Raw genomic sequence first — 16,150 nt, forward strand, 5'->3', positions numbered from 1 at the left:
ATGAGAAATTGCATGCTATTGTCCATCATGTGCATAGAAAATTTGGGATGAGTGTGAGTTGACTAAATGAGTGGACAAATGGGATATACAGGCTTTGGACCCAATTGACACCTATCATTCCCCATAAGCACTGGAAATGGTAGTGATGGATTCATCCATTGACTTTGACCACTTGTCTGATCTAATGCAACTTGGTAATATATATCTTTATAAATTTCATATGTAAATTTATAACTTTTACCTAAGTATTTTTTGAATTAATGACCATATTTTGTACTTTTATCACTATAGGCCATGTTTTTGTTGTTATTACACCTAAAGACAATGAAGAAGGAACAAATAATAAAGAAATTATTATTTGTGTCATTCTGTCCAAGCCAAAAAAATTTGGGTTACTTGATTATAGATGGTGAAGTTTTAGAGTACCATATAGGTACGGTGATTGTAACTAGCACATGGTTTAGACAATATTCTATGAAGAACCCTAACTTATGGTTATTCAAGGATTGGCAAATAGAGAGAAAGATTCTTCATTATTCAAACCTTGTTGTCATGCCAAATGTCCACTTGAAAAAATATGGTGAAAAACCACATAATAAAACTCTTTGGAAGGTTCACGAGTTAGACCATGAGGCAATACTTGAGACATTAAAATGTAGAGCAGATCCAGTTGGTACATTAGATTGAATATAATTTAAAAAAATGAGATCCTAAGCTAAAATGTTGTTAGATTTGGGAAATTAAGGTATTTGGTTACCTAATAGGTCCTAGGAATCCTAACTAGGGTCCTAGAATGGTCCTAGATGGACCCATTTGATAAAAAAATGTAAAGAGCAAAAATTGTTTAAAAGTTGCAAAGTTGCTCAAAACATTGTTTAAGCTACTTTTACAATTTTTGCAAAAAGTTGAAAATGATAGTTTGGGAATTTCTAACTACCTATGGTTGGGTATTTGATCATGGGGAAGCATATTTTAGAAGGTTAGAAGGTTTTCAACATGGGGAAGCACTCAAATTCCTAAGTTGGTCAAAAGTTGCTCAATGAGCCAAAAGTTGCTCATTAGGTTAAAATTTGTTAGGGATGAGAAATAAAGGTATTTGGTCACCTTATAGGTCCTAGGAATCTTAACTAGGGTCCTAGAATAGTCCTAGATGGACCCATATGACCAAAAGATGTAAACAACAAAAATTGCTCTAAAGTTGCAAAGTTGCTTAAAAAGTTGTAAATGAAGGTTTGGGAAGTTGTAATTACCAATGCTTGGGTATATGAGTATGAGAAACATATTTTGGAAGGTTAGAAGGTTTTCAGTCATATTTCACACTCCTTTCCAACTAAGTTACATTTTTGGGCAACTTTTGCAATTTTGTACAAAAAGTGCAACTTTTGCAAAGTTCACTAGATTTCACTTCTAGGACTTGGAAAAGGTTCCAAATTATTTAAAAATAACTAAAAATACCTAATCCTAGGCTATCTTGACCAAAAAATCTAAAAGACCCAATTTTTCTAATTAGCAATGTTTGCTCATATCTTGCATAAAGTGGCCTAGGCATACATATCTTGGTCATATATCTCTCACCATTCATTGTAGGATCAAACTATCTATTCTGTTAGCTCTAGATGGATGATTAAAACCTAATTCCAAACTCATCCTATCCCATTGACCACTCAAACATTCTCAGGCAAGTTGAATCAAATTGACCCTAAGAGTCATTAAATGCGACTGCATGACAGTCTTTGACAGGGCATATCTCGAAGCACATGCGAGGTATAGATGCAATTCTGGGTCCTATAGGATTGTGTTTCTAATACCTACAATAACCTCTCTCTCTCTCGGGTGCTATAGGATTTTGTAGCCCCATCTCAGGTGATGTTGAAATTGGTAATGTTGGCTAGTACAAAGTTGCCAACTAGTGAATCTCTCTACCCATTCGTCATGGGATTGAACTCTCTATTCTATTAGCTTCAGGTGGTAGGTACACCCTAGTTCCAAGCTTGTCTAGTCCTATTGACTGCTTAAACATTCTCAGGCACATTGAACCAAATTGACCCCAAGAGTCATTAAATGCCATAGGGTTGTAATCTTTGATGGGACATACCTCGAAGCTTGTGCAAGGTATAGATGTAATTCTAGGTGCTATAGGATCATGTTTCCAATACCCACAATAACCTCTCTCTCTCTTTGGAGATTGGCTTCTATTTTGATTTTAGAACCCCATCTCGGGTGATGCTAAAACTTATAGTGTTGGCTAGTACAAAGTTTCCAATTGGTGAATCTCTCTAACCATTTTTTGTGGGATCGAACTATCTATTCTATTAGCTCCAGGTGGCTAGGTAAACTCTATTTCCAAGCTCATCCCATCTCATTGACCATTCAAACATTCTTGGGCATGTCAAATCGAATTGACCCTAAGAGTCATTAAATGCCATAGGGTGGAAATCTTTGATGGGGCATATCTCAAAGCTCATGCAAGGTATGGATGCAATTTTAGGTGCTACAAGATTGTGTTGTTGACACCTACAATAACCTCTCTCTCTTTTTGCAGATTGAATTTTATTTTAATTTTGTAACCCCATCTCAAGTGATGCTGAAACTTGCAATGTTGGCAAGTACAAAGTAACCAACTAATGAATCTCTCTCCCATTTGTTGTGGGATCAAACTATCTATTCTATTAGCTCTGGGTAGCTGGGTAAACCCTAGTTCCAAGCTTGTCTAGTCTCATTGACTACTTGAATGTATTGACCCTAAGAGTCATTAAATGCCATCAGGAAACAATTTTTCACAGGGCATATCTCAAAGCTTGTACAAGGTATGGTTGCATTTTGGGTGCTGTAGGATTGTGTTACCAACACCTATAATAACCTCTCTTACCTTTTGGAAATTGGATTCTATTTTGACTTTGTAGCCCTATCCTAGATGATGTTGAAACTTGTAGTGTTGCCTAGTACAAAGTCACCAACTAGTTAATCTCTCTAATCATTCGTTGTGGGATCAAACTCTCTATTCTATTAGCTTTTTTTGGGTGGCTGGGTAAATCCTAATTCCAAGCTCATCTCATTTTGTTGACTGCTTGAACATTCTTGGGCATGCTAAACCAAATTGACCCTAAGATTCATTAAATGCCATAGGGAAATGATCTTTGACAGGGCATATCTCAAAGCTCATGTGAGGTATGGATGTAATTCTAGGTGCTACAGGATCTTGTTGCTAACACCTACAATAACCTCTCTCATTTTTTGGAGATTGGATTTTTGTTTTGATTTTGTGGCCCCATCTCTAAAACTTGTAGTGTTAGCTAGTATAAAGTCTCCAACTAGTGAATCTCTCTAACAATTCACCATGGGATCAAACTATCTATTTTTTTAGCTCTAGGTGACCGAGTAAACCCTAGTTCTAAGATTTTTCTGTCCTTTTGACTGCTCAAATGCTCTTGGGAACACCAAACCAAATTGACCCTAAGAGTCATTAAATGCCAAAGGGAAGTAATATTTGACAGGGCATATCTCAAAGCTCATGTAAGGTATGGATCCAATTTTAGGTGTTATAGGATCATGTTTCTGACACCTAAAATAAATCTCTCTCTCTCTCTCTCTCTCTCTCTCTCTCTCTCTCTCTCTCTCTCTCTCTCTCTCTCTCTCTCTCTCTCTCTCTCTCTCGCTATATATATATATATATGGAGATTAGATTCTATTTTGATTTTGCAACCCCATCTTAAGTGATGTTTAAACTTGAGGTGCAAGGCACCTAGGTGGCAACTGGATATGCCATCTCATCTAATGATGGAGACTCTTCATAGAAGGTAAAGGGGTGATCATACACCTTATTTTCAACATTTTTTTTTTTATCATAATAAGGCAATCCCTATTTGCAAGGTCAAGAAACTTGAGGTCACCTATAAATCCAAGTTGCCTTAGTTCTAAGGATTTTTGTTTTATTGTTGTTTTTTTTAATAAGTTGACTCAAGAAGTGTTTTGAGAGTCATGGGTTAGTGCAAGAAGTTGGGTCTCACTTTTGACCAAAAAATGGAAGTGTTTTTCCTATTTTTAAAATATTTTATCAATTGATGCCAAAATTTGAGGCATCTAGAGATTAAATATTAAAAAAACTCTAGCAATAAAAATTGTAGTGCCTGAGATCTTCTTTTTGAATATGTAATTTATTTTCATACCCATATGATAGATTATTATTTTGGTATGGATCTTTTAAAACCACTTTTTTAAAATGCCTATTTCAGGACCATACCACGCTTGTGTACAAACACCATAATTTGACACAACTAAATGAATTTTTGTGAATTCTTTTAAATAGAGTTACCTGACACACCAAAGATTGATGAATTTTTTTTTGAATTTTTTAATGAATATATTTTATTAATTTTTAATTGACGATTAAGCTAATTTCTAAAACATCTCATGTACGGATGCCATAAATTTAATCAATTTTTTTTTTTTTTTTTAAAAATTAACTTTAAAAGAATTGTGTGAGGATTGATGACATGTAAATTAATTTACAAAATATGAAAAATTAAAAAAGTTATGAAGTTTTAGTGAATGCCACTATTTAACATTTAAGAGATACTTTTGATTAATAAATAATGGAAAAATAGAAAATGAACTCATAACACTATAAAATTTACATTTTTGAAATCAGAACAGTAAGACCTATAGTGAGTTTTTTTTTCATCAAAAAATTCAATGGGGATGACCATATAAAAATTACAACAATTCTTAAAATTGTTGATTAAGTGCCTTAGAAAAAAAATGGCTCATAAAGGCATGGCTTGGTGGGACCAAGCCTATGCCATGCCTTTCCGCAAAGAAAAACTCGAAGCAAATTCATGGCCATTCCAAATTCTCACCTATGTCAACCAATACTGGGCACCCAATTTGTAATTCAAAAATCAGGTGCCCATTTCGGTTTTAGCCATTGACAAAACTAGGCATCCGATTAATTAAAAATTGAGTACCCAATTTTTAAACAATCAAGTATCCGATTTTGATCTACCCATTGGGGCCCCAAAATATGCCTCATAGACCACTTCTCAATTATTGCAATGATTAAATAATAGTTTTGATTCATAACAATGAATTCTATCATAGTTATTCTATTTTCTTGTCTTCTACAATTTGCAAGCTATTGATTTGAATTCAAAATTGGTGCAAACATGAGATCAAACAATGAAGAAAGAATAAATTAAAAGTTCTGACAAATGAGGAGGTTGCAAAAAATAAAGAGCATGAAGCACAACATCAACGAGAGAGAAGACAAAGAATTAGAGAATTGGGCAATATTTCAAAGGAGAAAGACATTGAGGATATCACAATGGATGAAGAGGTTGAAGAAGAGAACCCATTACGAGGAGATTTAGGTGCACATTCTAATCAAACATTCAATACAAGTGTATCTCCAAACCCTCAATTTTTTTCTCATGATGAAATTGGTGATTTTTTAGAAGCAGGTTATGATTTAAATGATTTAGATTTTCTTCATGAGAATAGATTGTCAAATGATCATGCACAAAAAACTCCAATGGAAATGCATGCCCTGAAAGAAATACCAAGAAAATTTGAAAATGAGATTCAAATCCCAAATAATAATGAAAATGAAAGGCTAATTGAAAATAACAATTGTATGAATGTAGACATAGAAACACCAATTACTAAACAAACATGTCAGAATGATGCTAAAGTGCCTAAACATAATTTTCATTTTCCTAATGATTTCCTACATAATCTTGAGGGATTGGTTTAATGGATAAAAATTAGGAGACATGCTAATAGATTAAATAAATTTTTTTTTATAATAAGAAATTTGGGTTTCAATGTCAGTTGATGTTGCAACTAATAAAAATGTCTAAAATGTGAAAAGTAATGAAAAGGTTAGGAATGTATGCAAAACTAAAGAATAAAAATGAGTCTTTAAAACAAGTTGTATACACTATTGCTAGTGCCTTTGATATTATTGGAAAGAAAAGTCACTCTAAAGATGAGAATGCAACATGACGAGTAATAATAATAGCTTTAGTTAACAAATCAACTGACAAAAGATTGATTAGCAACATAAGTAGATATCTTAATGTGAATTGTAAGACTTTAGAAAGAGCTGTAAAGAGAAGGGTTAACTTTGAACGTGATCCAACAAATATTTTGTGGACTTCTAGTGGTAGACTCCTGAGATGTGATATGAAACTTACTAGTGAAGTCAAAAGTCTAGTTGAAAATTTTTGGCATGATAATACAAAAGTATCACCCAATTCAAGAGATGTTCTTAAATTGAGAGTTGGGTCAAAACTACATGATCCACATCCTAAATACCTTTTGGACATGACTCAAACTTAATTATTTAAAAAAATTTGTAGATGGTAAGGTTTTAACTATTACCATTAGTTAAAGGTCTTTTGAAAAGTGTAAACCATGGTATGTAAGGATTAACAAGGAAAGAATCACATATTGTTGCAAAAATCATATTTAATTTCATTATCATTATGATGTATTTTGATCTATACGTGGTACCATGCATGATAAAGAAATGTTGTAGGAATGTGGTATAAAAATACCACTTCAAACCATAAATGATTTCATATCAGGTTTGTTTTGTAAGCCACCTGATGATCAATACTTTCTTTTCAATGTATGTCTTTTTGGTACATGTAATATGTGTAGCAATATTTCTTTGTTAGATGAATGTTTTCATGAAAATTTTTTTTTGCACAATAATTAGTTGAGGTAAAAAGATTCAAAACTATTGAATATCCATTGAAGGATGAGAAGATTACAAGAAGGTGTGATCTAGTTACAGATAAAGTTAGTTTGTTAGAAATGCTTTAGAATAACGGGGGGGTTGAATCAGTTATTCAATGTCCAAATGTCCTATTCAAACTTTTTCATCATGTAAAGTGTGCCCATTTAACTATTTATTCATCTAGGCTTAAACTTTCCTATTCAACAAGTTACTGTAAATCAACATGCAAGCATAACACATGAAAAGATCAACACATAACACAGTGATTTATGTGGAAACCCAATTTGGGAAAAACCACCAGTAACATGCTACTCAATTCTCACTCTTCTAAAGTGATGCCTGGTAAAAGGCCTGCATTGTTAAAGGCTACAACACACTATTAAATGTGACCTGGTTAAAGGATATAACTACCTTGTTAGAAGTGTGCTTGGTTAGAGGACTTTAGAACATTCACTTGGAATGTCACCCTATTAAAGGATTTATGAATGGTTGTTAGACCAACCTAAGTCCATAGAATTTTCTTCTACCCTAACTAATACAATTGCTAGAGGGTAACAATAAGGGGTTATGACCTGATTACAACTTACAACTCAACTTGCAAATTTCATATCACTTCTCATCTCATAACATTGCTTGGCTTTCAGTCTCTACAACTCTTAACTGCTTGCCTTCCTTTCAAGATTAGTCTCCTTGAGTCTCCATGCTCAATGTACTAGTGCAATCATCTCTCTCTAACCACTTGTTGAAGCAAAGTCTCTGTACTCTATTCTTTCTTCTCCTAGATGTCTTCTCCTTCATACCCTTCTAATCACTTCACAACTTGGCACACTAATAGCTCTTGCTTCTTGGTCTATGACTCTTTAAATAAATGTCTGGAACTCCTTTTCCTACTTGATTCTTCCCTCCTTTAATTTCAATTTGTATAGATTAGGTAGGATTCATTTAATCTAACCCATATTTTGTTTTATTTTTGAAACATCATGAAGAATCTTCTTAAATTCACTTAAAAATGGTTTACATAGAATTTGGGGCCACTAGCTCATCATCCTTATACTCCAATTGGTTCACAAAATTCAAGGTAACAACTTTTTCAGCTCAGATTTGGAAAATCTTTGTCATTTCCAATAATGTAATAGCTCAACACTATTGAAATTTTGGAGCTAGGCACATACTGTGTTACTTGGCACCAACTATGTTTTTACTAATGCTCGGCACCTGAAGTTCACTCGGCATCTACTAAGATTTTTTGATGCTCAACACCTATTACTTTACTTGGCACTTGAACTTCACTCGCCAACTAAAGTTCACCCAACACACACTAGATTTTCTATCTACTCGGCTCCAACTGAAAATTTGCTTAGCTTAAACTAGCTTGCTCGACACCCACTAATGATCTTAGTTTAAGCTTTGCAGTCAATCTTGTTCTAACTTATACTTCTAATGTTTCTAAGAGTGACCATCATCTCTATCTTTGAATATGTTACCAATACAACATTTAACCATTGTCTTAGCTGATCCTTGCACTTAATTCCAATATCATAACTCAACCTTTCCCTTAGGTACTTTTGTTACATCTTGTTGATTAAATCCTCTTCATCAATCAACTAAGTGATAGTACTTGGATCTTATAAGTAATTGTCATTCCTACAAATAGTAGGTTTTACATCAATGACAAAATAATGATTGAAAACATTCTTTATCAACCAACTTCCTTCTTTGCAATAATCTCCCTCTTTAATCTTCAATCTTTTTCTCGCAATGATCTTTTCAATTAGATTTCCAACAATCTCCCTCTTTGGCATTGATGGCAAACCAAACTAATCAACCATCAAACCAAACTATTCAACCAAGCTATCAACATGGTAACTAGTTTAAAATTATAAGTAAAATGCAAAAAAGAAGATTGTGTTATGTGGTACCATCAGTTTTCACATCTCCTTCTCTTGATCTACTCTCCTGATACCTTTACTTCTATTTCTCCCTCTTAGCTATTGTATCCTTTCTTACATTCTGTCCCTCTATATGCATTTATCATCTTCTACTTCTTTCTTTGTCCATGAATCTGATCAACTTCTTCATTTTCTCCCTCAACTGTTGATCATTTATGTCTACTTCTCCCTCATACTATTGATCAAATGTTATTGAGCAATTTCTTGACATTTCTCCCTCTTTGACAATAATGCCAAAGACATATTAGCATCTTTTCATGCAAGTGTAGCATTTGCAAGTTTCTTCAATTTCTCCCTCTGTCATCTTGCTTGTGACTAATTTAGAATTTCAGCACTCTAATTACTTTAGGAATAATCCTAAAGTAGGTATCCTCTGCATCAGTGTGTAATATTTCAACAATCAATTCCTCTGATGCAGGGAAGTCTTTGCTTATTTAAGTAGCCTTGGCTAGGGGTATCACCCCTAACTTACCTCTAAGATACTCAAAATCATCTTTACGTAGTGCTTTTGTGAAGATGTTAACAATTTGTTCCTTTGAGCTTACATATTCCATCTTCACTTGTTTGTCTTCCACCAATTCTCTTATATAGTGATACTTGATTGCAATGTGCTTGGTTTTGGCATGCATTACAGGGTTCTTTGATATGTTGATAGCACTTGTATTATCACAATAAAGTATCATAGGTTCATTTACCTCTTCCTTCATACATTGTAACAAATGTTTGATCCATACAATATTGGTGCAATTTATAGCAGCTGCAGCATATTCAACTTCTGCTGTTGATTGTTAGGTACAATTTTTCTTTTTGCTGGTCCATGTAATCAATCTTTTTCCCAAAAAAAGTGCTCCTCCACTAGTGCTTTTTCTATCATCAATATTACCTCCCCAATCTACATCAGTGTAGGATCTTAGCTCAAACTTTTTACTTCTCTTGTAATATAAACCAAACTCATCAGTTCCTTTTAGGTACCTTAGTATTCTCTTTACTGTCATTAGATGTTTTTTTCTTGGATTTACAAAAAATATTGCCACTATTCCAATAGCTAATGCAATGTCTGGTCTACTATGTACAACATACTACAACTTTCCAATCATTGATCTATATAGTGTTTGATTCACTTTAGTTGACTCATCATTCTTAAATAACTTATGTCCTGTTACCATTGGTGTGCTAACTGATTTTGAGTCTTCTAATCCAAATGTTTTGAGTATCTCCTTGATGCATTTTTATTGGGTCACAAATATTTCATGCTTCAATTGATGTACTTGTAATCCAAAAAAGAATTTGATTTCTCCAAACATTGACATTTCAAACTCATGCTTCATTTGATCAGCAAAATCTTTGCATAGGACATCTTTTCCTCCAAATATTATATCATCAACAAAGATTTCAAATATCAAAATGTCTTTACCTTTTCCAACCTTGATATACAAGTTGTTGTTGTCATATGTTCTCTCAAATCCTATCTTCACAAGATATTTGTGCAGTATCTCATACTATGCTCTAGGTGCTTGCTTCAAACCATAAAGTGCCTTATGCAGTCTGCAGACCTTATCCTTGTTGTTGTATCAACAAATCCGTCTAGTTTTTCTATGTAGACTTTCTCTTCCAGTATACCATTTAGAAAAGCAAACTTTACATCCATTTGCTAGACTTTGAAACCTTTGCATGCAACATATGCAAGTAGTGTTCTTTCTCCTTCCATTTTTACGATAGGGGCAAATGTTTCACAATAATCCAATCTTTCTTCTTGTGCATAGCCTTTACAAACTAGTCTGGCTTTATTTCTAGTTATCTTACCATTCTCATCAAGTTTGTTCCTAACCACCCATTTGGTACCAAGCACATTGGTGTAAGATAAAACTCCTAGGCTTAGTTTTCCACTCCCACCAAGAGATTTCTCTTATCTCCTAGTATCCTATGCTTCTATAGGATCTCCTAATAGGATTAGATCATTAACTAAATCCTATTCACTCTTTACTACAAGAGTCACACCTCGAAAACTCCACCTTGGATGATCCACACCTTAATTTTGGTTCTCTTTCTCACTTTCACTTAGATGGATCTAAGTGCCAAATCCACTAAAACCTCACAAATTTCAAACTTCATTGTGGGAACCTTCTTCACATTGAATTCATTCATATTCCATCCCATTTGACTGATTTGGGAAGGTTCTTGGCTCATGGGTTTATCAGATTCAAGATTTCATCAAAAGAGATCTTAAAAATAAGCCTATTTCTAGTAGCCTTTACCAGTCCGTTTTTCCCCTTTTTAGTAAACTTTTCTCAAACAACTCCGAAAAATAAAACTTGATTTGGATACCCTTTTGGAATTTTTAGAACTTTCATTAAGGGTTCTGGGTCTCAAAGTGACCGTACGCCTCCTTCCTAATATCAAGGAGAAACATGGCTAAAAGGCCTAGTTTCTAGGACAGTTTGTCTAGGATTGATGAAAAATACTCAAGACCTATCCTAATGGACTGGTATGACTTCCCAATGCTTATGATGGATGAATAACATGAAAACCTACCATAAAAATTCCTGGGGACGTGCTGTACTTCCCATTCCCCACATGAAATGATTTGATTTCCCCCTGTCAAGCCTCTAACTGGGTATGTCAAACTCGCCTAGGGCCTGATCATAAAGCTAGCTCCCTTGCTCATGATGATTCCTAAGTTTAGATACAATATGTACAGAGGCCCCACTTGAATATTCAACCACTTATTCACTGTTTCCATGGTTGAAACTCATGTGGGAGCCATTTTTACAAAATCTGTCACAGTGTGACCAAAAGAAAGGCCTGAACTAAAACAACTTGAAAACTATGATAAATCTACTCTAAACCCTTAACACATAAAATGAAAAAGTCTTCAAAATGACTATAGAACACGCCTCAACCATTGTATCAACATGTTTTTGGCTTCAAGTATGACTGTTCCTTCAAAAACTGAAATATCACTTCAAAAACAGAGTTTTCCAGCACTTCATTAACTCAAAACTTTTTTACAAATATACAACCAATGCTTGGAGATTCGAGCCATAAATCCATTAGGTGTCTTCTCCACCATTCTAGGTCCCATTTGGTCAAAAATAACCTCCCACAATCAAAGGAATCCAAGGCTATCCATGTTGCATGGAATATTTGCAATAAGTGCAAAATGCTGTTATGACAACATTCTTACAACACTTGGCAACTTTGATAGATGCCTTAATCCTATATTATAGGCTTCTTATCCTCACATATTCTGAGGATCCAAGATCATTCATGATCATCATATTTATAAAATAACCATTAACCATTCTTAGGCCTAAGACATATTAATGACTCAATCTCCCTAACTCCTAACATTAAGAAATTAAATGACAACTAACAAAGGCTATTTGTGTGACCTTAGTCTTAGTGACTAATTCACCTAGCCAACATAAAACAAGACCTTCTAAGGTCCTCAACCAAATTACACTAACTTCTTAACTTGGCTAGAGTCAAGTACAAGCCAAAATTGACTAACTAGTAGAGGTTAGCCTAGGTGCTCCTGCACCACACATTCTTGTCAACTAGTCTAGGAACTAGGGTCTAGGTTTTGTTCTTCTCAATCTAATCTATCTCTTCTTCCATAGCTTTATACCAGTCATCATCTTGTAGTGCATCTTTCACTATTTTGGGCTCAACCTTGTTCAGCAAACATGATTCATTCCTTAGTCTATTTCTTGTCATTGGTCTAGCATCTTTATCACCAATGATTTGATTTGTAGGGTGATGTCTTCTCACATACTTAGCTAACCTTGGTTCTGTCCTTCTTTCCATGTTTGATCCTTCAGCTTCAAAGTCATTTTTCTCTTCTCCATCTAGTACTTCATCAACTCTTTCATGTGTACTATTTTTAGAGTCAGAATGTGCATTTTCTTCATTCTACAACTCGGCTTTTGAATGCAACTCGGCATTCATTGGCTGTGAATCGACTGATTCCCAACTTGATTGGCATAATTATCTTCAACAATCATTCCTCCATAGATGTATACAAAAGATCTATAATATTCTAATTTCTTGGTCTCATTAACTTGGACTTCTACATGTTCATCAAAATTTACATTTGCACTCTTCACTATCTTGTTAGTGTTAGTATTCAAACACTTATATGCTTTTCTTCTGGTGGAGTATCCAAGGAATATGCTTTCATCACTTTTTGCATCAAACTTGTCATTTCTAGTATCAATAAGAATATAGCATTTATAAAAAAATATTTTGAAATGTTTTACATTAGGTGAGTGACTATACCATAGTTCAAAAGGTGTTGCATTTGTACCTTTCTTGACTTGGACTCTATTCAAGGTGTAAAAAACAATGCTTATAGCTTCTTTCCAGTACTTTAGAGCAACATTTTTCTCCATCATCAAGGTTCTAGCACAATCTATTACTGGTCTATTCCTTCTTTCAACAATACCATTCTGAGGTGGAGTACTTGGTGTTGATGTTTTCCTTTTAATACCTTTGTTATTGCACAATATCTCAAATTATTTTGATGTAAACTCACCTCCTCTATTTGATCTTAGGCACTTCAGACTCTTTCCTGTTTCCTTCTCAACTCTGGCCAAATACCACTTGAACATTTGAAATGCATTAAATTTTTTCTTTAAAAACATAGCAGTCATCATCCTGGAATACTCATCTACAAATAGCATTATGTATCTATCTCCTAGGTAGCTTTGCACTTCTATTGGACCACATAAGTTTGTATGGACTAACTCTAGTAATTTTTTAGAAGTGTATATTTTCTTTTTGAAACTAGACTTAGTCATCTTCCCTAGTTGACATTGTTTGCACATTGTGTTTTCAAGCTTCTTCAATTTAGGCAAACCTCTGACTTTCTTCTTTTTGTTGATGCTAATCACATTGTCAAAGCTGACATGACACAATCATTTATTGTAAGGAAACTTGGCAATAAAGAATATAACTGTTTCCACATAACCGATAATAAATTTGAAATAAACACGAAATTAAAATCCACATGCAAGAGAATAGACAACATACCCATAAAATTGTGACACAAGATATACCCTGGGAAACCCTCATTGAGGGAAAAAACCCAGCCTCCAAAAGCATCCATCATCATGTATTATTCAGCAAAAATACCATTGCCATACAATCATGGAAGCCTTCATGGCCATAGCCACAACTGAGCAAACTATGTGAACAAGCATGAATCCACACATCCCATGCCATGCTTTCAACCTTCACAAATGCTCCCTTGGCTAACCTGTCAAGCCTTGTCCCGCTCGACTCTTGCCTTTTGTCTTCTCCTTGTTACTCTTTATTCTATATTTTCTCTCTCTACAACAACTACCCTTGTGGCTGCTTATATAGTAGCAAGTCCCACAAAACCACCAAGTGGTATTACATAAACCATGTGCTAAAACCATGTGCTACCTAACCCACTAACCCCACATTTAATATTGGGCATTTAATTTTTTTCCCCAATATTAAATAATTACATGAAATATTATCACAATGTTACAATACAACTCATCAAGAATATTCCATGGAAATCTTTACATGTTGTACATCCATCTAGGCACAACATTACATAATAAAAATAAAATAATAAAATAACAATATTATGCAATGTGTGCAACACCCATTATCTCAACATTTATGTCATAACTACACATCATCAAGTCTAACAACAAGACAAGTTGTATCTTCCATATCTAGGTAAAACAAGTTACTTCTAGTTTGTTCACATTTTTCTATTAGATTTCCATCAATCTCATAGATCTTGCCAGATTTGTTTCCAAATTCTACTTTGCAACCTACATTGCCTAATTGTGATACACTCAACAAATTGTAGTTCAATCATTCAACATAGTATTCATTATCACATGAAATCTTCTCTGTAAGTTTAATGGAGCCTTTTCCTTTGATTTGACATGGAGCATCATTACCAAATCTAACACTTTTTCCATCATATTGAGTAAAGGTAATAAACTTACTTCTGTCTCTTGTCATGTGATATGAGCAACCACTATCTATGATCCACTTGTCATTTTTGTTCACACAGATTACCAATGTTTTTGCTTCATCTTCATCTGATTCATCCTTCATGGCTACATAAACTACTTCATCATCATTCTCATCAAAATCTTCTTCAATAATGTAGCATATTTTGCCTTTGTCCTTGTAATCTCTACTATCATCTTCTCTTTTGTTCTTGTACTTGTTTCCTTCTTTGTAACTATTCTTCTGTGTACACCTTACAGCAATATGACCTACTTCATTGTAATTGAAACATATGATAGGAAGCTTACCTTTGAATTTACATTTGCCTCTATGGAATCTTGTAGCTATTAGTGCTTCTAACTATTCTACATCTTCCTTATCTGTGTTGCTATCACTGGATGCATGTTTTCCTTTTCTTCTCTTCTTATTTGATGCCACCCCCTTAGTGTCTTTCAATGTAAAATTGGCCTTGAAAGCAGATTCAAGTTTCTCAGCTATGTTCAAATGCAGTAAGTCTTCCTACAATTCCTTCAAAGGTTAGTGTGTTTCCCTGTACACAACTTAGCTCTTGGATGGCTAAAACTCTAATAGCATAGATGGGGAGTAGATTCCTTAAGTATTTTCTATTGATAGTCTCTTCTTTCAATTGACCACCTAGACTTCTTATTGCACTTACCACTTCTTTCATTCTAGATCCATATTGAGTAGCATTTTCACCTTCCTCCATTTTCATGTCACCAAACTTTCCTCTGAGGCTTTCTCTCTTTTCTCTTTGGACATTCTGATCTCCTCCACAAATATTTGTTAGGGTTTTCCACATTTTGAATATAGTGTCACATTCTTTGATATCATCAAATTCAGCATAACTAAGTACAAAGGAAATCTCTAGCATTGCTTGATTGTGCTCCTTCCTTTTGTTCAAATCATCTATAGTAAGAGGTCCAACTGGGTCTACATGTTCTATTCCAATTGAGGTTTTTTCATAATCACCTATTGATCCAAGGTGTAATTTTATCAAACTTTTTCATGCAACAAATTTGTCTTTGTTGAGCTTGGAAACTTCTCTCTTAGACATCTTGATCTTCCTACTTCTAGTACCTTGAAACTAAATCAGTAGATGGCTCTGATACTAATTGTTAGAAATATTTTAGAATAACTGAGACAGGGGTTGAATCAGTTATCCAAGGTCCAAATGTCTTATTCAAAATTTTTCATCATGTAAAGTGTTTCCATTTAACTATTTATTCATCCGGGTTGAAAGTTTCCTATTCAGCAAGTTACTGTAAATTAGCACGCAAGCATAACACATGAAAAGATCAACACATAACACAGTGATTTACATGAAAATCTAATTTGGAAAAAACCACCAGTAACATTCTACTCAATTTTCACTCTTTTGAAGTGATGCCTTGTGAAAGGCCTACCTTGTTAAAGGCTAAAACACACTGTTAAATATGACCTATTT

The sequence above is a fragment of the Cupressus sempervirens genome, chromosome 10 (genome assembly GCF_028749045.1).
Source record: "Cupressus sempervirens isolate cs-2001-9-10 chromosome 10, ASM2874904v1, whole genome shotgun sequence".
Classification (NCBI taxonomy): Eukaryota; Viridiplantae; Streptophyta; class Pinopsida; order Cupressales; family Cupressaceae; genus Cupressus; species Cupressus sempervirens.